We start from the raw sequence: 25,058 nt of genomic DNA on the forward strand, positions 1-25,058 counted from the left end.
AGGCAGAATACAGAGTTAATGGATCAGTGGTCTGATTCAGACTAGCAAATTCTAGGTTCCTCCACTCCACTCCAGTTGGCTGCCCATTTGTCAGGATATAATCCTAACTATTCCACAACAGGATATATTATACCACAGAAGGCAGAAAGAAATAAAATAAGAAATTTTGAACTTTTTAAGCTTGAAAACATGCTGGTTCAGAGTCATAGTCCAACGTCTTCATCTGCATTTTGCCCACAGTTTTGCGTCACAGCTCCAGGAGGACAATTCCAAAAGTCTTGCAGCTCCCAAATCAGAGCTAGCTTCTGCCAGATCAAGGGGCTGAAGGCCCTTCTGTACCCTTCCTTCCCCCCCATTTGATCACTATTGTCTAGATATTGCTTTTGGAGCTGATTAAAAACACTGAAACCACAGTGTAAGATTTTAAGAGGGTAGCTGGAGTGGAGCGAATCCCTATGCTCCTCTCTGCTGCCATTATCAAAAGAAATGAGCTGTGAGCAGATGCTGTCAAACTATGTCCCCTGAAAAAGCCCAAATGACATTTTCTTCTTTTCCAGAGGAAGAACTTTCTCTTTGTACAGTGTGTCAAGTTCCAAAGCCTCAAGCCTTGGCTGAGCCTAATGCCAGTGTCATTAAAAGAATCTGTTTTCAGTTATTTATCTATTTCTGCTTGAATGTGGGGATCGTTCTCCTCGTGTCTGTTCATTATCCTCTGCGTGTCTGCTCGCATCTGCTGACTTTCCCAAATTAGTTGTGGCTTGTTCCTAGAGATGGGGATTTGTTAGGGTGAGCTTTGTAAAAATGCCTTTGGTGTTCTTTTAACAGGGGGGGAAAAGAATAAGAAAAGAAGAAATCCCAAAGGCAGCCAGATATAAAGATCACCCAGTGAAAGGATAAAAATGAACAATGCTTCCTTCAGCGAGCCTAAAAATACAGTACTTCTCTCTCACATGTGCTTTAGTTATTGAAATAACAACTTGATTGTACAATGCCAGAATTATTATGGCCTCAAGAAAATACAAAGTCCTGGAACTTTAAACAAGATGCCAGGTCAGAGGAAACATAACTTCAAGTTTAAATTAGATCCAATATTCTCTGTAAAGAAATGTGTGTGTGTGTGCATAATATAGAAGGAAGTACGGTCTGGTGGTTAAGGCATTGGGCTGGGACTCAGGAGATCCTGGTTCTGCAACAGACTTCTTTTGTGACCTTGGGGCAAGTTGCTTAATCTGTCTGTGTCTCAGTTACCTGGCTTTTTTTTTTTTAAAGTAACATGAGAATGAGAATTCTTTGCTAATTCATGGGGGAGTGGTGAAGATAAATTGATTGTAAATGAGATATTGGATTTATTGCTGACAATAGCCATGATTTACATGGAAAGAGACTGAGGAAAGGATGTGGAACTGAAGGAGATGGGGCTCGGGGGAGGAACAAAGAGTTTGAATTTTCTTCCAGTGAGAGATTGAAGGAGCAAATCCGGTTTGCTCCGTTCATTACAGATCCTATCGAACCCTTCGACACCCCATTAGGAAGCTGCTTATGCACGTGCCCCCCTGCAGCCATGTGAATAGTTTCACTGGTTGCAAAAGGATCTTTACTCACAAAGAGTTGGGCATGTGCTTAAGTAGTTGCTGAGCTGGAGTGCCAAAGAGCAGGAGTTTACCCACATGTCCTGGATCCACATTTCCCATCCCCACTGCTGTGTGACAAGTTATGTCCAGTGGCATGCTGTCCAGTCGTACCCTGTGTCCTGCACTTTCAAGTGAAGTTGGGTGATACAAGGCACTGTGGGCTAGCTCCTCAGCTAGAGTAAATCAGCCTAGCTCCGCAGAAGTTAATGGAATTACACTGATTTACATCAGCTGGGGCTCTGGCCCTATATAAACAGAAACTAACAGCTCATTGGTTAAAGAACAAATTACCCCCCAATCATATTCGCTTGCAATTTCTTTTTCTTGACTCCATTGTAAGACTTGCACTGTGAAAGTGGTGGTTATTTAATCAAGTTATCTCAAAAGATCCTGCTCAGCTAGAAGGGAGATCAGAGGAGCAGGTATGCAAGAGACTTTGGTATGGTTTTGGGGGAGAAGGGGGCCGTTTTACACTTTAATGCCAGTATTTCCTAAATGATTTCAAGATGGGGAGCGGTGTTCTCTGAGGCAATGACTTTATTAGTTCACTGACGCAATAGTGTGCGTATTGTGCTAGCTTATTCAGCAAAGGACTTGGGGGAGGGAACCTTGGAGTGGTTTCAATTTCTAGACTTTTTTTTTTAAAAATCACTATATCCAAGTAGACAATGTTTAGGCATAGCCAGTTCATGTTTCTCAATCCAGGCTGAGGGCAGGTCTACACTAGAAGCATCGATGCAGCTGCACCGATATAGCGCGTCCGGTGAAGATGCTCTGTGCCAATGGGACAGCGCTCTCCCAACAGCATAATTACCCCCATGAGAGACGGAAACTATGTGGGCAGGAGATCGTCTCCCGCTAACACAGTGCCAGTGTGGATAGCACTGAGATCACTGTAATTTGCATCGCTCCCGGCCGGGGGGGATGTCTTTTTCACACCTCTGAGCGACATATGTTAGATCGACTTAAGTGGTAACGTAGTCCTGCCCTGAGATCATAAAGCAACATATCCAGCTGAAAAAAACAGGCTTTCCGAATGGCAGACACTGCAACTAATTGTTCATCCTAGGTAAGGATGAGCCCCTTTTTACTGTCTCTCTGATGATGGCTTTTTGTTTCCTGCTACAAGCAAATCTAATTTGCAAGTGAAAAATTTCATTATAACCGAAGTTGCCTGCAAGGGAATTAAAGCCCAGCACATTCAAAAGAGTTCAGCAGAACATTCAATTGCCTTTTAAACAAAAGATTTACGATCGCAATTCGCAATTAAAATAACAATTGCTCTTAAGTGGTGCTTATTATTTTTAAAAGGGTAAACGTTGCAACAATAGAAATTCAAAGGGAATAAGTCAGTTTGTGAGCAAAACATAGGGTAAGTAATTGGCAAAGCTCACTTAATATTTCTTGTTTGCTATCCAAGAGCTATTCACAATGCCACTGTAACAGTATGTTGTTGGTACAACAATGCTGACAGTTTTCGGAGATGAAAAGGAAGAGAATGGAATAAATCACACACATTTCACTACACTGTCTGATAACACTGCAAGACTGAGCACGGCTAGTACCTGTGTTACTCCAAATTGCTCTGTTATATTAATTAATCCTTTCTCTGCTGACCTCTGCTGCAGTTTCTGTACAATAGCAGGATGTGGCTTGTTGCCCTTTGAAAAGATGAGGCTACAGTAGAGGATACCTCTGGTGTATGGGGCAGCATAGGAGATGCACTGTATGCAGTGCACCATGTAAATTAAGCAACATAAAATTGGTTAATATATGCTGTGGGGGCTGGCACTCCTTGTAGTAGGTGTACAGCCTAATGGATAAAAAGAAAAGGAGGACTTGTGGCACCTTAGAGACTAATCAATTTATTTGAGCATAAGCTTTCGTGAGCTACAGCTCACTTCATCGGATGCATACTGTGAAAAATACAGAAGATGTTTTTATATACACACAAACCATGAAAAAATGGGTGTTTATCACTACAAAAGGTTTTCTCTCCCCCCACCCTACTCTCCTGCTGGTAATAGCTTATCTAAAGTGATCACTCTCCTTACAATGTGTATGATAATCAAGTTGGGCGATTTCCAGCACAAATCCAGGTTTTCTCCCCCCCCCCCAACAAACCCACTCTCCTGTTGTAGTGATAAACACCCATTTTTTCATGGTTTGTGTGTATAAAAACATCTGCTGTGTTTTCCACAGTATGCATCCGATGAAGTGAGCTGTAGCTCACGAAAGCTTATGCTCAGATAAATTGGTTAGTCTCTAAGGTGCCACAAGTACTCCTTTTCTTTTTGCGAATACAGACTAACACGGCTGTTACTCTGAAGCCTAATGGATGATACAGATGGAAATCTCTGAAAGACGTACCGTGACTGAGAGGACAGTCTGGTCAGATGAGGCGCCCCCAGGGGCATGTCATAAATACACCTTTCCAGTTTTGTGTGTTATATATTTTTCTAAATTTTTAAAAAAGAAAACTATGCAGAAGGGTGTTGGTTTTTGTTTTTATTTTTCAGCAATAGAGTGAAACTGGTGGGTTTGGAGCATATTTCACCCAGAAGAAACTACTCACCTGAATTAGGATTTCTTACTTATGAGCTGTCGTGAGATTTGAATGCTTCAGAAACTGGGTAGTGACTGGTTGGGGAGGACATTGTAATTTCACATGATATAGGGCCCTGTCTTGGCCATGGTGTGGGATTCCCCTCCAAACACACACGCTTCAAAAGAAAAAAGATCCTTTTATATCCTTTTAATTTACTCTGACTTGTAATAAACCATGCAGTCAGCAAGTCAAGGTTATGACTGTTAATCTGCCCTTTGAGTTGTAATGTTCTGCATCTGTGCAACACAACACAGTGGAGAACATACAAAAGGGTCATGGAAATCTAGGTGTAGGTTGCTGAAGGAAAGGACTAGGAATAATAGGAAAGTGTAACTGCTTCCTGAAGATACAGTACTCTGTATCAGAGCCACCTTATTGATAAGGAAATGCTCTTGTACCTAACAAAAAAAAACAACCCAGCATTGGGGAATATAATCTGTTCCACAGGGTGTTAAGATTTGGATATATCTCGTTTGAGGTATATAGAACTATACTTTAAAACATTTATTGTATGTTACTTCAAAGATCTTGGAAAGACTCTTGTTCAGGAATACAGAAAAATTCCTCTCAGAATATAATCCTCTAACTCTGTTACTTTTAGTGGCCTCTATTTCTTTTTGCCATTATCTGGAAACCTCCAGTGACTGACCTACATGAGTCCTGCTTTCCTGAACAATCTCTACTCTAGAGATACACCCAGGGTTAAATTTTCAGTTTGTTTTAACTCAGCATTTCAGTGTGCTTGTTTTGTGTGCATACCTGTTTGCTTTGCAGAGCGTTAGGTATCTACTTTTAGAAGGCCATGTTTTGCAACATTTCACTCATTGGCAAAGAGAAGTCTTAACATTTTATTTTATTCTTTGTTCAAGAGGCTCTTTTTTGACCTGTAAATTTAGGAGTTTGCTGAGAAACTGACTCTAAAGGAAAACAATGTGTGCACATGTAGGAGATCTAAACGGCTTTTGGTATGTTGGTTTCTATAGAGAGACAGAAAAGGGATCAGGAAGGGATAGCATTACGAGGTTTCAAAGGCAACTGTCCTGACTCTAACCTTTTTGCATATTTAATATTATGCTGTGGACTGCTTTGTGTAGACAAGACAAAATATTGGTCTTGCTTTTGTCCTCAAAGGAGCACTTTGATTCCTTACACCGTATTTCCAGTGAGGTTGCAAATTGCTTCCACTGTGATGCAACCTTGGTGTGACGGCACTTTGGATGTCTGCCCTAAACCTATTATGAATTTATATTTCCATCTGGAGCTCAGACTTGAAATGTTAGGCTGCCAAGGCTGTATTCAGTGTTGGTTCCATCAAGCAACAACAGTCCTTTAGTTATCTGATCAAAGAAATGGATGGACCACTGAATTACATAGACTTACCTGATGCTGTTTAACGTCCACCTGTCCCCAGCAAGTAATTGTTCAAAGCTTTAAATGTTTACTGTTGAGCTTTGAACTCTGGTGCATACCTCAGGCATATGAATTATATACCTTAAAGGAGGGAAACCAGAGTTGAAAGGTTAATAACGAAAATCTAACGTTTTGTTTAATCTCTGATTACCTTGTGCACGCTCCTGATCTTAGAGGCTGCCATCCAAATCTCCTCTAGCTGCACAGTTGCCATCTGACTTTCTCCTGTGGTTTTACCACCCAAGCAAGAGGGGAGCCTGTTAGGAAACACAGTCCAGTTTCTGTCCAATGGGAGTTGAGACATAGGTGCTGGAACTAGGGCTGCTGCTGCACCCCGTGGCTTGAAGTGGTTTCCAGCATCTACAGGATTTACAGTTTGGTTCAATGGCTCTCAGCACCCGCACTATACAAATTGTTCCAGCATCCCATGGCTTGAGCCTTTTACCTGTGGCTTTGTGAAATGCCATATTTCATTCCTCTCCCTCTGCTCTTAGTCTGTATCCAGGATTGCTCTCTTCTGACCAGAGTACAGCTCTAGCTGTAGAGAGAGAGCGGCCCATTTCTCCCAGGTTTATGTTCATGGGATGTCACAATCTGGTTGACAGCAGGAATTAGGCTTTCTCTAGAATTCTGCATCCTGTCACTTCGGTGAGATGGGGGAATTGGCACAGTAGCAACGGGAAACGACCTGCTAGAGTTGCAGTCTTCACTGAAGTGCCTGCCAAGGTATGGGTGCTGTTTATAAATTCAGGTAAATGACCATTCCAACACGAGAGGGGGCAACATTGTTCAGTGTTGTAAGAGGGGCTCCCCACATGCCAGTGTTTCTTAATACCACTAAACCACCCATCTGCCAATGCTTTCCCTGTACATTTAAAAGTTACAAAAGTTAATTTGTGTAAGCCACTATTAAAATCATCCCAACTGCTTTTGCGAGCCAATAACATTACTGGCAGGTAGATCCAGAATAGCACGGTAATGCTGTCCATGTGCAAAGACAAAACTGAAGATTTTAGTGGCAACCCCTTCTGTAAGCGATGATAAGAACAAAATACTGCGGGCCTACTATCTACCGCTAAAAACTCTTCATACTTCCTGAACTCTAAGTGCATTACTAAGTATTTCATATAAGAGCTACAAAAGAAAAAATGTGTTAAGACCAACTTTATATCTTACTGTTTTAATATAAATTTACAGCATATAGAGTAGCAGACCCTTGAGGGACTACAGTAAAGACAAGAAGGGCTAACTGAATTGTATGCATCATGCTTAGTGCTCATTTTGGAGCTGTTACACTGCATTCTGAGAACTCTTTGTACAAAAAATATGTACAGTATGCTTTCATATGATGTTGCATGGGGATTTTACTTTACCTTTGGAATTATGGTTTCATAATTAGTGTATGCAAATCAGTCACTAATTTGGGATGGTTTTGACTAGGCATTTAAAAATACTGAGAGCAAGTATTTCATAATGCATGAATAGCTGTTCAGACCCTGTGTGAAATGAGCTCCTTATCTTTCTCCACTTCTTAGCGGACAGGTGTTGGCATCACAAGAGCCATAATCATAACTGGGTACTACTCAGAACCCTAGTTGGTTGTCCCAGCAGAAGATCCAAAGGTATGTAGAATGGACTGCCTCTTCCGTTTCTAATTGTGGTTCCTCTAAATCAGAGTTGAAGCAAGTTATTGAGACAGTAAGAGGGAATCTTGCACTGCCATTACTCATGCTATATGTCCTGGGTCAATAAGCAGTGGGCTTCACTGTCTAGCATTGTCATTCTGTCACCTTTCCTGAGCACTGTGCATTTTTTAAAAATGAAATAGGAAATCAAAATAGAAAATATTTAGAAATAATTGTGCATAATATTCTATTGTGTGGGTATTTGGCAAATGCAGAAATATCATCGATCATCAATGATTAAAAATTCTCTTTGGAAGAACTAGCCCATTTAGAAATGTTACCCCACTAGGAAACCAGGCAGGTTACCATCATGCTGGGGAAAAGCCATATTTTCCCAATGCGTGTGTAAGTGACAGGTATTGTTTTGGAGATGGAACAATTAGCATTTCTAACCACTGTCTGGAAAACATGATTCATTTTCAGAGTATTGAAATCTCCCTTCAGCTTCGCTGCTCTTCCCCTTCACTGGAAAGCCAATGGCTTTTCCTATTCCCCTGGCATTTCAGCTGTTTCATCTCTAGTAAGTAACTGCAGCTTGTGCTGCTGTCAGTTTTGTTTATTTCTTGACTGTCTATTTACACATCTGTCTTATTATGGCACTTGAAGTATGACTAGGCAATTTCTTTCCTTGTGAAAAGTGGAAATGCTTTGTCTTTGTTTTATAAACACTGATTGTGTTCCTTAGCGCTGGGGATTGCCATCAACTTTATGCTCTCAAACTCCTCTTGGGAATAGAGAGTTTTTAAAGCTATTACATTCTTCTCTTTTATAGTGCCCTCAGCCTTAGGAGCTCAAATCCCCCCCCCCCCCACACACACACACTAAGGAATTAATTTTTTTGGTGAGCAAGGGAAGCATTATCCTTATTTTGCAGGTGGGGAAACTGAGATACAACAGTATTAAGCAACTTGCTCAAGGAAGTTTTTGGGAGATCTACTAAACCAGCTGGATAATGGAACCAAACACCATCCTTTCTTTTGTATCATAGTGTCTCTCTTCCTCTGACTCAAAAAGAAATCTATATCGATACATGTAGTTATATCTTTGTAGTGTGTGCGTATATGTATATTTACTGATAGCTATAATAATTTACTGTATGGCATTGCAGGTGGGATTGGAATCCTCACTTGACCACTGTAGAGTTTACACTTTTATAAGGCAAGCACAGCTCTCTGGCCATTTGCTTTAAAGAGACGTCTGAAGCAGAAAGAAAATTCTGCAAAAAGCACACAGAGTGGATGGCGTATAGCTGACTTGCATGAAGAAAATGTTCCTTCACCTCAAATAGCATTGCAGGTTCTGAGTCTGATTACAATGAGCTGCACACTCTGTCCTAATACTTGGGTAGAGCTGTTAGCCTTCATGTTAAATAGGAATTTCAAGTTTGGTTTAATAGTGTTGGGAGTCAGCATTATCCTAGTCCTGCAGGAATGGATCTATGGAGCTAAACAATATAGGTGACTATACATTTACCATTGCCATGGCAACTTCAGATGATGATTTATTAAGCTGCATTTTTTTCACATTCCAGACAATGCATTTCTGTTGGTCTGAGCTCTCCAGAGAATTTCTTTCTTTCAGCTCCCCAGAGAATTTTTTTTGAAAGTACAGAACAATGGAGACACGTTTATAGCTACCTTTTGGCAGGAAGGGGGAGTCATTAGTTGTTGCTGTTATTAGGTCATTAATAAATAAATTTGTAGCAGTCAGTTGGTTATCACTTACAACTGCAACACAAATCCAGTGACTCTAACATAGCAATTAGGAATAAAGGACCAAACAAAGAGAAACAGTGTCAAAGAGAGTATTAATAGAACATAAGACACTTCAGGAACAGAGAGAGACCTTTTAGCCCAGCTCGACTGTTTCATTTTATTGATCTCCAGCCCTCTGTCCTGCTTCCTTTCCTATGTATCTGTCTCTTCCAGCTTAAAGCTTATGCTATCTGTTTCCATAGCCACCACTCAGCTACTAATGCCATGTAATTATTAACTACAATAGTGTCATGGCTGTTTGCCAGCCTGCAAACATGCACGGGAAGAGCTCCATTGAGCTCAGTGGAACTTCTTGCATGCTTAGTGGTACTCATGTGCCTAAGTGTGCACAGGGCTGGAGTCTTGGTGTTCTCAGTGACCATAGTGGTCAGTGCAAGCCCTCCTGCAACAGCGTTTGGGGAAGAAGGCAGCAGCCTTCTTCATGTCTGTGCCCTAGTATGCACTCCATTCACTGCCTTCCTTTAGAGGCAAGGCTACTTTGCTCACTCTGGTGTTCCAGCCAGCTTCAGCCCCAAATAAGGCTCCAAATGCAAATGCGTTTGTCTTAGACAAAATGATATTTTATATTCAATTGTACAGACACAGAGAGAAACTCCATGAAGAACAAAGGATGGTGGCTACCTGACCCAGAGAAATTATATGAGCTTACCAATAGAATGGCCTTCCTTTTAGTGATAGAATATTGAAATATTAACTGGAGCCTCCGATAGCAGAAAAGCATTCTTTTCCTCTCTCATATTGAAGAAGTGTCCCACAGAAAATCTCAGTAGTGTCCCATAGTGTCAGTATCCATTGGAGCAGAACCTGCTTTGTGGGTGGGTTGGCTCTTGAAGTCCAAGTCTCTGAAGAGCATTAGGACATTACATCATTTAAACATTAGACACTTCTCTTTAAAATAAAAAACATTTCAAAGGGATTTTTTTTTCAGGTATGGTAGTGGTTCTCAGGCAACTTGTTTGATGCATGTCTTGACTGGTGAGGTGGGTATCTCGCAAACAGCACTGCTGGATATCAGTAAATTTTGTTTAGATGCACATTATTTAAATAGATCAGGATAAACAGAAAACTGTATTACTTGGACCTACTTGTGACAATTATTCTTGTCTATGCCTAATTTTATTATTCTTTAAGTTATGCCCCCTGCCAGGTGACAATTGTGCATTTATATATGTCTGTTTATGCCTGTGTGTGTGTAGACAGATAACATAGTTTCTTTCTGTATCTAATATGTTGTTGTTTTGGCTAGCCCCTCCTGTTAGGAAGTGGCAGAAGCACAGCCTAAGGCTACCCAGATATATTCTCTAATCACATTGAAGTTCTTTCATTTTGTCTTGTCCCCATGGTAGCAATCGGACATACAGCAGTTCTCTTGGAGAAACATTTTTTCCCCCCCTTGCCGAGTAGCGTACTGCACACGTGACAAGCAACCATGATCATTCTAAGGTGAGAGTATTTGGCATGATTTGTTTACCAAAAGCATTATTAAAGAGCTAATAAGTGAAATAGCTACTGGGTAACCAGAAAAGCATTGATGAGCAAAAAACAGTGTTTTGTCATGAACGTCTGGGCCCTACTCTCACTTACACTCAGGTCCCTTTGTACTGCTGCGGCAGTGTAAATGAGCCTTAAAATGGGAGTACATTGAAGTTAATTTAAAGCCCCTTCACATGGCTAGAGGAATATACAGTTGCTTTATGTGTGAGGGTCTGTCTTGACTTCAGGGAGAGCCTGGGCTCTTACCTGGGTATTCCTTCTAACCCCTCTCCTGTCCACACAGACAACCATCTTACCTGAAATGGGTGGTGCTTTCAACCCAGGCTACCTAGGGTTGTGGGTTAGAGCCCTGGTTCTGCTTTCATTTAGGCTGGTAACCCTCCCTCTTTCCAGTGAAGATGCAGGTTGAATCGCTCGAGTGCTGATAGTCCTCCAGTGCCCTCCCACAATTCACTTGGAAAGAGTTCATAATGTTGCAACATATGACAGCACAAAGAACCTTGGGATACGCCCTCAGAAGTCCTAGTAACACACACACACAGGGAGTGCAGTACCAATGAGTACACACTAACTTGACTGTGGCTTTGCAGTGTAACTGCTCACATCTGAGCTAGGCTGGTACTCAGAGCTAGGCTGGTATTGATTACCCATGCTAATTCTGCAGTAAATAAGATTCAGGCCCCTAGTTTTTGAGCAGGCAGCTGATTTATAAACCTGGTTACTCCTGCGGGAATTCTGCATCACTGTGCATGTGCAGAATTCATGTCCTCTGCAGATTTATTTGCTTCCTGGCAGAAAAATGACTTTTGATGGGGAAGGAAAGGGAAGCCACAAAAACAGTCATGCACTCCTCCCCAGCAGCTCAGTCAGGTCGGTTCAAGTGCTTGAAGCAGCCAGTAGAGACATAAATCACTGCAGGGAGGGGCTGGGCAGTTGTGTGTGTGTGTGTGTGAGAGAGAGAGAGATTCTGTCCCTCTTGCTTGCTATTACAGCACATTTGGCTTGGAGGGGCAGGGCTTTGGGGTGTTTCTGAGGAGGTAGGTGTTGGGCAGGCTCTATCCCCTCAGGCAGAGCAGAATGTAGCAGACTGCCTGCTTAGTGCATTGTTCCCATTGTCTTTGTGAATTCCCCCAGGAGTATAAAACAGGTGTAAATAGGCTCCTTTCCAGTGCCAGAGTGGTGTAAAGACAGTATGGCCTTATAAATGCTTATGGTGCTTTTGTGATTAGAACTGGTCTAAATTTTTGGACTGAAAAAATTTCCTATCAAAATGTGCTCCATGAACTGTTTGTTACCTTTCTGGAGATGGCCAATAGCCAATATAAATTGTGAATTTGATTCCCCAGCCTTCACTTGCTCTTCAGTTGCCTGTGATGTAACACTGAGCATATGGCTGCATAAATTTGTTGAGTAATAACTAGAAATAAAGGTTAACCTAGCTACATTACTGTTAGACAAAGTGGGTTTGGGGATTTCCTCCAGTGCTCGCCACTCCCATTCTCCATCTACTGTATTGTAGTTTAAATAAATTACCAAAGTAATTGAAACCAGTGTGATTATATTGCTTTATTTTGACAAATAAAATATGCAGAATTTTAAAATATTGTGCACAGAATTTTTTATTTTTTGGTGCAGAATTCCCCCAGCAGTAAAACCTGGTGAACAAGCTCTTTTGTCTATGTTGAATAATGTTTTGCTCCTTTACTATATGTGTGATCACAAAGTGAATGGTTTGAACTGTTGTGTTATAGTAACACCAGCCTACTGTTGCTGCTAGTTTTGTTCCTGGTTAAAAAGTTTGTGAATTTGAACATTTTATAGGATAGAAAAAAATGTTCTGATGTTTCTGGTTGGCTGTTTTTGTTTTTGCATTTCTTCAGTGACGAGAAATGACTTCACTTTCAGATTTGAATACGGGGATATTTAGTTTACGCAAATGACTTAATAGTGATATAAATAAGTTAAATCTCAGCTATTGGCAAGAGCTCTGCAACCCCATTCACACTGAATCTGAAAAATACATTCAATAAATTAGTTAGTTACAGTATGTAACATCTCTTTGTGACACACATGGTCTATTTGTTAATGTCACAAGATTCAGGATTTTTTCATATCTTTTGCTGGACTCTCAGTTAAAACCCCCACTTATTAACAAGTAGCATTTTCAAAAATAATGATTTTGGGAACTCAAGTTCCATTGAATGTCAGTGAGATTTGTGATTGTGAATCATTTAGCCACCTTTGAATAATCTCATCCTGCATCATCAAAGTAGGTATAACATTACTATCAGAACTGGGCTCAGTTTTAAAAGTTGGATAACTTTTTCTGAATATATTTACATTTTAAATTTTGTTTACCAGCTCTATAACTTTTTCTGAATATATTTACATTTTAAATTTTGTTTACCAGCTCTATAAAGGGATTGCACAACAGCAGACATATTACATGAAATTTTTTTGATTTTTTCAACTGTTCCATGAAGGGGTTCAGGAAATATTTTTTGTACTTCAATTAAGATTAGTACTGATGCATCAATGCTTTCTGCAATATTCATATGCTGCGATATTTGCTTCCCTTTTACATTACATGGACCTGAATTACCTTGAGAACTTTGCCACCTACGGAAAGATTGCTGCCAAAAGAAGGGATCTTTGTGCATCTCTAAACAGTTGCTTATTTGTTGATTTATATCATTTGGCTTTTCACAGCTATGTCCAGTTTGTATGCAAGTATCTTGGCTAGATGTGACAGTTTATCTAGGTATGTCCAGTGTAGAAGAGTTAAGAATCAAGGTCGTAGATTACAAATAATAATGTAATATTCTTTAATTTAAAAAAAAAAAGGAAATCTAGCATAATGTATTACAATGAAAAAGTGACAGTGAAAGTTACTTTGCCTGTCCCAGCCAATGCTGTACCGGCACTTCCAAGAACCAGCATCTGTTGAGGAATGAACAAGAAATTCTTGCTTCTGGCACTGATTGGTCAGTGATGTGATTGGTGGCATCAGTGCACAGGGCTGCTGAAACAAATTTCTGTTAAGAATGTGGGATACAGGGCTTAATTTGTGCCATGGCTTGCCAGGGCTAAGCCCTGGCATCTCTAGGCTTGGCAGTTCATAGCCCTGGCACCTCTGGGCTTGCTGCATCAGTTATGAATGTAGAAAAATTGCATGAGCCCCAGCTCCTAATTGTTTGAGCCCCAGCACCTCTTTCATTACAAATTAAGCACTCGTGGGATGGCAGAGCAGAATGAGAAAAAGGAACAGTTCTCCTATTATTTCTGTCTTTTAAAATCCTTCCTTGCCTGCTGTAAAATCCAACTGGCCTCCCTGTGTAGTGGAGTGGCTTCAATAATAAATAAATAAATACATTTTTTAAAAGGTAGTGCCCCAGAGGATCTCTGTCTGAATTTAGCAGCTGGGGAGCCGCCATTCCACCATTATCATCATGTCAGTGCAATCACTGGGAATTGCTGCTGAGGATTTAGAGAGGCTTGGGGATAATTCAGCCAGCCAGAAAGAAGAAAAAAATCCTGTAAACAGATTGTTAAAACTACTGGCAGAAGACAAACAATGCGAAAAAGGAACGTTGTCTGTGGAAGAGAAAGTGCTTTAATCTCTGAATACATTAATATATTTTAGGTTTTAAGGCCACAAGGGAACATTATGATTATCTAGTCTGACTTCATGCATAATGCCAGCCATAACGTTTCCCTCAGTAATTCCTGCATCAACCCTGTAGATTTTTATTTCCACCTGCAGGGCTTCCCTGGAATTTGAACCCAGAACTTGTACTTACCAACACAAGCAAGAATTACATCCCAAGGCTGTCAGCGGCTGACGAGGTAGTGTAAAGTTTCAGAAAGGTCAGTTGCTTAAATATATTTCACGAAGTTGTAAACTCATTGAAATATAACTGTTCTGCTACAGACATCTGTCCCTGAGAAAAGTCCAAACTTCTTCCAGTAGTTCCATTCCTCACACTGGTGAACAAAATGTGAGGAATATATACAGTCAACCTCCTGCCATGCCCCTATCATTCCGTTAGTTGTATGATAAGTTGATAGTATAATGCTATCCATTTCAGCAAGAATGAAAGGCATAGTTCAAATTTGCTCTGCCTTGGTGCCATAATGTGGGATTAGTGAACAAATATTGGCCAATGTCTCAATCTCTTTCCCCAGAAAGGTGTACAGCATACATTGCTTTTTTGTACAACGACTCATCACTCTTATCAAACCATTCCATGCAATAACATTCTTGGAAGCATTCACAGTTATAGTGGTGCAGGGGAGAGACTTGTACTCTGAAACAGTTGGCAGTGGCTGCATAGCAAGGTGCAAAATCTGGTGGTGGCATGGTCTGTTATAGTGTATGGGTATATATGGCAAAGGAATATATCAATAATGCGCAAGTTGTACAATGATCTTATGTATGTGTCTACCCCAGGGACAGAATAAGGCACAAAGCTGATTTCCTTCTTGGATATCAAGAATGAAATTCTGGCTCAGTTGACGTCAATGGGAGCTGTGGCCTTGACATGGATGGAGCCATGATTTCACTTCAAATATGTATATTATATAACTAAAACTTGATTTAAAAAAAAAAAGACCCAAATCAATCAATTGAGGATGAGAGAGATTCATGAGAGATGTGAAAGGATGAGCATAAAAAGAAAATAGTAAGAATATTTTACATCGGCGTGATAGTGGGTGCAAAGTGAATTCTGCTGTTTTGAAGGCATTTCACTTGGGCATGTGGACATTAATAGATTCCTTCCTCTTGCAGGACTTACTCGAGAATTAGTTAGATTAAAATAAAAGGTCTGTGTACTGTGGGCAGTATCTTTGTATTACAAGTATAGTGGTTAGAAGTGTTGGTAGAAGTACGTTTTTCCATCAGTGCTGAAAATAACAGCATTTATTTGTTGATTTTATAGTGAACAATATGGCTAGGTTTTTTTAACCTTCAGAGCTTTTAGAAACTTCTTCAAGAATTATATTTTTCTTATTTCCCTGAAAATTTCCCCCCTTGAAAGCGGCTTAGCTTAAGGGGTAAAAACTGCAGTTAAATGTGACCGTATATTTCAGTGTTACATGAGTTCAAATGAGCCCTTAAATGTGACATTTCTCTGTGTGAAGTATGTTTGGAAATTAACTTTTGACATTGAGAAATCCAAAGTCCTGGTACTAATGGGTTAACAAATGACAGCTATCTGTATGAGCCCAAGGTGAGGAGAAATTTGGTGGGTGAATGGCATTGTTGTTGTTTTCTGGTGCTTTTAAATCTAAAATGAGATGAACAGATTTTTCTAACCATTGCAAAATCTGGAGTCCTCATGTGAGTTCTGTGTTTAATAGCACTTGCTCTAGAAAACCTGTATATGTACCAAAGCTGGCTTGTATTGAAATGTAAACTAGGAAGCCAGCCTGGTTTGAAAGCTCAACAAACAAATAGATCTTGCTCTACTTAGGAGTGTGGTTTCATGTTGGCACTTCAGGGTTGCTTGAGGATTCCTGCAAATTCCTTACTTCTTCATGTGAAATGGCTTGTTCCATCCAGCTTAAGACCAAGAGAGAGGCCAGAGTGGCAAAATATATGTATAGTATAGCTTGGTGCTGAATGAATAAAGGAATTGCATGAAATAGCTTACGTCTTTTACTGTCTTCCTTGGTGCCTGTCTTCCAGAGTTATGGGGAGCGTTCAGATTATTTTCTTTCATATTGACAAAAAGATGCTGCAGAAAATTTTACTGATTACACAGGATGCCAGAGCTGTGGGGCTAATGATGATGTGTAGCCTCCAGTGAAGCAAAGCTTACAGAATTCCAGAACCCCTAGAGTGTATATCTATCACGGTTTTAGTTTGAATTCTGCATACACAGTGATCAGTCTGTTCCCCCCTTTGCTCCTCCATCCACAATGTTTCAATCAATCAATGAGTATGATCTTTCACGCACTGGGTGAATAAAAAGCTGTGATAGAAGCACATAAACCGTGGTAAAGGACATTCAGTAGCCGAAAGGCTGCAAGGCAGTGGTTGCAGTGGTGGAAGGTGGCTGCAATGTTCCATTTAAAAATGGGTCAGCAGTGCCTAAAAAGTTTCCAACACTGGTCCTTGGAAGAAATGTGATGTGGGGATGTGCAATTTGCATCACAGTGCATGTTGGATCTGAGAGTTCTTTCCCCAAAGCTCTAACCCCAAATCAGTCATATGGTTACTGAGCCTTGCACAGAAGTCTGGCTTTCATTGACTTTAATGAATGTTGCAAGGCTAAATTCACAGGCACTACTCTGTGGGTAAGGGTAACTATAGAACTTGTATATGCTGAGGCTGGAGATAATACATTCCCTGCTTCAGTACAGAAGTAGGTTTGCTATAAAAAAAAATGTTCACATCAGCAAAATTTTCACTCTGCTAAATCCTTGATGAGTAATTTCTGCATCTGAGTCCTTGCAATAAGGCATGGAATTGTTCCTAAACAGCAAATAGAATAAAAAACAAATTGATGGTGTTAATGCCTCCTCCTTAGCTCTCACCTCTGTTTGACCATTGCCAGCCTGTTATTTTTTTACTGTCTAAAAAACATTGGTCTAGTCTGCATGTTGGCTGTGATGTATGTGTGTACGCATCCGATGAAGAGAGCTGTAGCTCATGAAAGCTTATGCTCTAATAAATTTGTTAGTCTCTAAGGTGCCACAAGTACTCCTTTTCTTTTTACAGTTACAGACTAACACATCTGCTACTCTGAAATTGTTAGGCAACTCTAGTGCCAATTTTGGTACCAATTAAAACGAATTTGGGAAATGGGGCAGAAGCTTGGCCAACACTTGTTTCCTGCATTCAAGCTTACTCTTTCTCTGTTGCCCTGTAGGGGAAGGGAGAGCATAAAATAAAATAAATGCAACCACTTGATGAGGCCTGTTTGAAGCTGGCTGTTCCTTTGCAATTTGGCATGTATGAAAATTCCTGGAGCTCGCTGAAAGCCGGTGGCTGAAGTGTTGTAGAAGGGGACAGACATCAGCGGTCTGGGGACAACTGGATCAAATTACTCATGTCGTTTTCCTGGTGTAAGGCTTGGATGGTAGTTGCTCCCTTTGTTTTGTCTTCAAAGGATGATTTAGAATAAAAGATCTATATGCCATGGCAACTTGTAATGTAATGAGAAGAGTAATACTTATACAGCTCAGCATGTATTAAATGAAGTCTGGAGAGATTTTCTAGATTGAAAAAAATAAGACCTATAAACTGGGTGACTTGGAGTGTTTCAGTATATGCTGCTGTTAAATGTTTGGCTGCGTGTATGTGTTCTTTCAGCTTGCTGTCCCAGCTCTGCGTAGACAGCTGGTATGGCAGACCTTGAGCGAACTGCCCAATGACCACAAGATCTGTTAAGGTACGAAGGCACCTGGCCAGGTTTATTGTTGATGAGGCACAGTCCTATTATCCCACAGACTCTACAGGACCACTGATACATGTATGCCTGTTACAATGGACGGGCACAGTGAATGGTGGGATTTTCTGTTACCCACCCAAGGCCAGACAAAGACATTCCTTCTGAGATGCCTCTTTATACCCCAATACAAACAAGTTATGTACTACCCCTCTGACGTAGGTAGGTGTCACTCTCTGATGAGGTTAGTTACTGCTCACTCGGATGTAGCTAACCACCACCCTTTACCTTATACCTGTTGGTTCAGTCAAAACATCATGCTGTGATCCTGACCTTATCTTTAAGATGGGTCAGTGTGCTCCTGTTACCTTTTGCAGACTGTGTTGGTATCAAGGTGTTCTGGTACCACCTTTCTGGAACATGAGTGCATGCATGGCCTGTGCCTCACATTCGTAGGAATGTGAGTTTTTGCAATGCCAGCTCTGTTCTTGCCAGGTTCTGTGAGCAGGCCCTGCCTAGCTCATAGCCTGACTTTGCTTTATATTAGCAAAGCTTTAAGCACTTCTTTAGCCCAGGCCTCTAATACAAGGGCTTATGTTTCAGGCCTTCCTACTACATATGCCATAGTCTCATTGTACTCCAACATGTTTTTCTCTATTTATATAGTTCATTGTCACTGAGGCCATCTATAGAACTGTCGCTTCATACAGTAACTTTGGTTTTCCATATTATTGTGACGGTCAGCCATGTAGCTATAGTGCAGGTGCCTTTCAGTGCATTAGTGATTGATAGTGCCCAAGGTCATGTTTTCAAAGGCAGGCAAGGTATACATATAGGCAACCATCCATATTTGTTATACCTAAATACATACATGCATACATGTGCAAACTGGGAGACTGGTAATATCTGGTAGCAGATGCATGAGATTGACCTCAGCTGAGAAGCATGACATTGTCAGAGCTCCTTTCCTCTGGATGGACACTTGTGACAATAGGAGTATTGGTGGTTTAAACATTTAACTGGAGATGACATGAAATGATACAGGTAGCCATATAGTTACTACGGTTTCTCATGGTCACCATGCAGTTTATGTAAAATATCATGCAGCATTTTTCAGTAAATATGGGACGTAGCTAATTTATTGCATTTTCACATCTCAGTCACTCCAGGGAAAAATGAGGTGGTGATGCAATCGTAATTCAAATAAATAACTGAGGGGACTGGTACAGCACCAAGTCTTTTCGTGAGAAATATCTTCTGATGACAGCGTTGATGGAAGTGCTACAGCCATCAAACACTTATCAGCTATGAAAAGTATACTCTATATGGTTATTGCTGTATATAGGGAGCATTTCTATCCCTTCTGTTATTCTTCATTGCTTATTTTTGTCCCCCATTTCATACCGCCTCTTTAGCACTTGAACCTTAAAGTTCAATCTGTTGTGCTGTTACATATTTTTCAAAGGTGTTGGCACAAAAAAAACTGATACTGAAGCACGGCAGTAGGAATTGCTATAAGAACAGCTATAATGGGACAGAGCAACGACACATCTAGCTCATTATCCTGTCTTCCAACCGAAGCATCTGGCACTGGCTCTTGTTGGATGACGGGATACTGGGCTAAGATGGAACCATTGGTCTGACCCAGTAGGGCCGTTCTTATGGATTCCTGGATCCTCTTAACAATTACTTGTATATCACTGGCTTTCAACCTGTGGTTGATGAAGGTGACTGCAAAGATATAAGATACTTAGACTTTTGTAAGGTGTTGGACTTGTACTCCGTGACATTCTGCTTAAAAATCAAATTAAATCTGATTAAAAATAAAATTATATAATACCAGTACAGTTTAAATGGATTAAGAACTAACTAACTGATAGACCTCAAAAAAATAGTTAATAGGGAATTATCATCAAATGAGGATATTTTTAGGGGGTTCCACAGGGATCACTGCTAGACCTTGAAGCTATTCAACATGTTGAGCAACAGTCTGGAAGTAAATAGAAAACCATTGCTGATAATGACACAACCTATGGAAGAGAGGTAACTAATGGTGGGGACAGATCACTGATGTAGAACAATCTGGACCATTCGGTAATCTGGGCCCATTCAAACAAAATACATTGACACAAATGCAAAGTTACATCTAGGAATAGGGAATGGAGGCCACACCTGCAGAATGGGAGACTGTACCTGGACAGCTGCAACTCTGAAAAGGATCTAGGGATCATAGAAGACAAGCAGCTCAACATGAGCTCCCAGTGCGATGCTGTAGTAAAAAGGGCTAATGTGATTTTTGGATGTATAGGTGGGAGCAGTGATGAGTAGGGAGGTGATTTTATTTCTGTATATAGCCTGGGTGAGACTGATGCTGGATACTACTTACTGTTCTGGAGTCCACATTTTAAAAGGAATGTTGAAAAATTGGAGAGGGTGAGGAAAAGAGCTACAAAAATGCTTAGAGGGCTAGAGAATATGCCTTACAATGAGGGACTTAAAGAGCTTAAACTGTTCGTAATCTTGCCTTAGACTTTAGTTCCTCCTGTGCCACTGACACATCAGGGAGTCCGGTCCCGCCACTGATTATGATTATTTGTGAGTTGTGGTAATTCTTTCCAGGTGATGCCAGTGCATTCAGCATCCTCTGTCACTGTCTTCTGCAAGTTCTTCCTTGTCCTTTCTTGCTTTCTCTTTCTTCCCTTGGGTGCCACTTATCAAAACAAAGATTGAGAGGTAGCTTGATTTGTATATAAATATCTTCTGGGGGAGAAAATGCTGGATATTATAGGACTTTTTAATCTAGCAGAAAAAAGCAAAACACAAACCAATGACTGGAAGCTGAAGCCAGACAAATTCAAATTCGGATGTCACGGTGTCTGCAGATGGGTCAGAGCTGAAAGTGTCAATCTCAGGTCACAAAGAAAAGGAGTACTTGTGGCACCTTAGAGACTAACCAATTTATCTGAGCATAAGCTTTCGTGAGCTACAGCTCACTTCATCGGATGCATCTCAGGTCAGACTCAGAAAACAGGGCAGACATTCCAAACTGGTGGTATACTCTAGAATTAGATTTAACCAAACCAGCAACAAATGTGTGCACCTGCATCACTATACTAACTTACTGTGGAGACACAACCCGTACCCATAGACACTCCTGCCTATATTAGACAAACTGGACATAACGATGAACAGTTATTAAAACCAAAAATCATCACACTGGTTACTCCCAGCCCCAAAGGCCAGTCACTTACCGTAGGTCAGGGTATTCTTCAAATCTCACCGAAGACAACGCTGAAGCCAATTTCTTTAGTAAATTAAACTAAAGATTTATTAGCTAAGAAGAGAAATGAGAGTTGAGAGGTTAAAGCAGGTAAATACAGGTGAATTAAAGTTTGTATGTCCAATATGACAGCAGAGGTGTAGTAATTTGCTGGTTTCCAGTAGTTTCTCTGGGTTATCTAGAATGGCTGTAGGGATCTCGGGATACTCAGAACTCCAGCCTGTCAGAAGTCATCAGTCCAGAGATGAAAGATATTCCCTTTAAACCAGAATTTATAGATCTTGCTCACAGCAAACAAGCTGACGGGTGTCTCCACCCATGTGGGTTTTGATGAGTAGCAGCTGCTGATTGGGCTGTGAATGTCCATTTTGGAACACGAAATGACCCTTGCTTCAAAAGTTAACATTCTACTTCCTGTGCATACACAAGTAATCCAGTTACAGTGATCTAAATAATGGAATTGCCAACCATTCATTACAATAGGAATAGATAAGTGAAAAAATGACAGATAACATTCATTAGTTTTCAGGAAGTTTACACATCAAGCAAACTCTCACTGTAATGCTAACAGAAACCTCTGTTCTAGGGTTAATTAAGCAAAGGGTATACATACATAATGCAAATTAACAGGTTACAGATTTGTGAAGACAATAGCGCTAACATTTATTTGTACTATTCTAACAGACAAGTGAATTGGCTTGATCCCATTAGAGTGTCTCTTGGCACCGACAAAGTGGGTATTCACCCACGAAAGCTTATGCTCCAATACGTCTGTTAGTCTATAAGGTGCCACAGGACTCTTTGCCGCTTTTACAGATCCAGACTAACACAACTACCCCTCTGATTCTTGGCATTCTTTTGATTCCTATCAGCACAAGTGAATGGGCCTATGTCTACTTAACAGCTCTTTGATGCCCAAACACAAGTGAACTGGTACGCTTAACACTTCTTTGAGGTTTGGACCTGAGCTAGCCAGCTGCCAGTGCCATATAGGAATTAGGCACAATTTTTTAATTAACCACTGGAACAAACTACGAAGGAAAGTGATAGATTCTTCATCTCTGGATGTTTGCAAATTGTGATTGGATGCCTTTTTAAAAGATATACTTAGCCAGATACAAGCTATTGGGCTCTGTACAGGAGGTAATTGGGTCAAAGTTAGTGAACTGTGTTACGTAGGATGTCAGACTACATGATCTAATGCAGAGGTTGTCAAACTGTGGTCCGCGGATAGTTCCCTGTAAGGTTCACGCCTGGGCAGCCCCCACCTAATGATTGGAGCCACGCCTCAAATAATTAGGTGCCTGGACCCTGGAAAAGACACACATGTAAGGTGAGGCGGTGGCCTTGGAGGGAAGAGGGAGTCGGTGGGAGGGGGTAGTGGGGTGAGAAGAGGGGGTAGGGGGAATTTGGGATGTGCAGGGCTGCGGTGGCCAGAGAAATAGGTGACTTTCCCCAGCTCCAGAGCTGCGACTGCCGGGGAGAGATGGCCCTCCTTCCCAACCCCAGCTCTGTGGCGGCTGTGGCGGGGGAGAGACACCCCCCTTCTTCCCAGCCCCAGCTAGGGGGCTGCCACAGCAGGGGAGAGAGGGCACATCCATCGCATTAGAAAGGTAAGACTACTGATATTAAAATATGAGTTGTGTGCTTTTCTTTGTAGAACAAAATAATGTTTATTATTAAGGTTTTTTTTAATAGCACTTTTATCCAAAGCGCTTTACAATAGTTAGCTAATGGTACAAACAACATCTGGAAAGATCATTTAAGTGGTCCACCAAGACCCTCAGCAATTTTCAGCAATTTTCAAGTGGTCTGCGAGAAAAAAGGTTTGAGAACCACTGATCTAATGGTCTGTTCTGGTCTCTTCTGGCCTTAAAGTCTATGACTTGATGAATGTGTAACAGTGGTAGACGCTATACAACTGCATTTGCAGTCTTTGCGTTTTTGGAATGATGGTTTGTTTAAGTTTACATATGCTGGGCTCTCAGTTTTAGGCACTATTAAGCACTTAACAGGATGAAGGGCTGGATTCATGTAAGATGTACGGGGAAATGACTTCAAATTCTGTGGCTGGATCTTAATAAGAGCTGAATATTTTGACTTTTACTTTGATATGCATAAAAGCAAATGTTAAGAATAATCTAGCCTCGTGTGAGGGCGTTATAAAAATAAGATCATAGCTGCTGAGGTCAGGAAGGAAGTTTCAGTGCCACCATGTTCAACTTTTCACAGTAACTAATGTGCATTATACCTTTTCATCCACTTTTCTGTGAAGGTACTGGCCACTCCTGCAAGTAGGACATTTTCCTTGGTGGACCATTGATCTGATCCAGTACAACAGTTCCTGGGTTGTTATGATTTTTGAGTTGTATTTAATGGCTTTCTTGATTTTTTTTCTTTTCCGAATATTAACTATTCAAGCCAGTGGCAATTTTTCATTTCTGACATTTGAGAAACTAGAATAGCATGTAAATATCACAAAATTCTTATGTATGAAGTACTTTCCTGTGTGTGTGGTGGGGGGAGGAGATAAATACAGTGGAAACCCTATTACTGGCATTCATGGATGTCCAAAGTTAATACTAAGCATACTTGCAAGGGCTATTTAATTTTGTAGCCTTGGACAATATTTGAGTGTTGTGATTTATTCTGGGTAGGCTGCATTTATCAAGCAAGATAGGGAGCCTGATGTTCAGATTGTAATTAATATTTGTACAGCCCCAAGCACAGTAGGGTGCTGAACCTGGTACCTGTCTCTGGGGTCTACTGCAATACAAATAATAAATGTCGGTGTTATTCTTGATGTATCCAATTTCTATAACGCAGGAATTATTGTTGCAATATGTTGTGATGAGACCAAAGGAAATACTGATTGGCACCCAGCTGAATTGGAAGCGTGCATTTGTCCCTTCCCTTTGGAAAATGAGGTCAGTCTGGTGACTGTATAATGGGGTGGTTTAGTGCTTCATATTTATTTTAGGAGAGTGGAATAAATCATTAGTTGACTACAGTTGTGTCTGAGTGTTGAATTGATGTTGTTGATCATATGCATCATGTTTTGCGGGGAGGGATTTTTTGGTCTATTTGTGAAAATTCAATAAACTATTAATGTTCAAAATGGGCTGGGGAGCCAATGTTTAAAATAATAAATTATGATAATTAACATCTCCAGTAGCAAAAAGGAAAGAAACAGGAGTGAGGGAGGGTAAAGAGATTTTAATTCTGGTATGTTTAATTTCCACCTCAGACCTTTCTGCATTGTATAGGTAACTCTCTTTATTGTAAGTAATAAGTTAATTTCCAAGTAAATGTTGAGTATATTCCTTTAAATTCTAGTAGAGGGCTGTGAGGCAAAGCAAAGCTCGGCTTGTGCATCTCTAGTTAAATCTGAGCTGTCTGTTGTCCAAAAGATGCATGGTAAGTGAGTTACATAAATACAAGGCGTTTCATTGGGAATAGGGAATTGTCACTTCAACAGTATCTTGGAACAGTATGGCAATGTGATTGAACTATGTTGCTCGTGTTGACTTATGTTCTGATGCTCATATGTCACTCTTACTAAACTTTGTAACTAGAAATAGTAACAAAAACAACAGCATGGCACAAAATTTCTCCTAGTGTTACATACTGACAGCAATTTCTGCTGATGGAACTGCAGGAGGACTACTGCAGCTGAAGTCCAAGGTCTCAGAGTAGCTGAAAGAGCCTTCATATTCATTAAAACTATTTTAGAACAGCTTTTTATTTGTGAGTGAATAGAATATATCTCCACATAAAATTA

General features: G+C 40.6%; 1 protein-coding gene and 1 long non-coding RNA gene across 3 annotated transcripts in view; both read left to right on the forward strand.

Annotated features, from left to right (window-relative positions):
• RORA (RAR related orphan receptor A) overlaps positions 1-25,058 on the forward strand; it is a 558,534-nt gene that overhangs the window by 106,771 nt on the left and 426,705 nt on the right. The window lies entirely within an intron of this gene.
• LOC142073488 (uncharacterized) lies at positions 7,183-14,430 on the forward strand. The gene is made up of 3 exons (XR_012670374.1): positions 7,183-7,271; positions 10,456-10,552; positions 14,367-14,430. It is a non-coding gene; the product is annotated as an uncharacterized LOC142073488 (long non-coding RNA).

The sequence above is a fragment of the Caretta caretta genome, chromosome 10, assembly GCF_965140235.1.
Source record: "Caretta caretta isolate rCarCar2 chromosome 10, rCarCar1.hap1, whole genome shotgun sequence".
NCBI classification, from domain to species: domain Eukaryota; kingdom Metazoa; phylum Chordata; order Testudines; family Cheloniidae; genus Caretta; species Caretta caretta.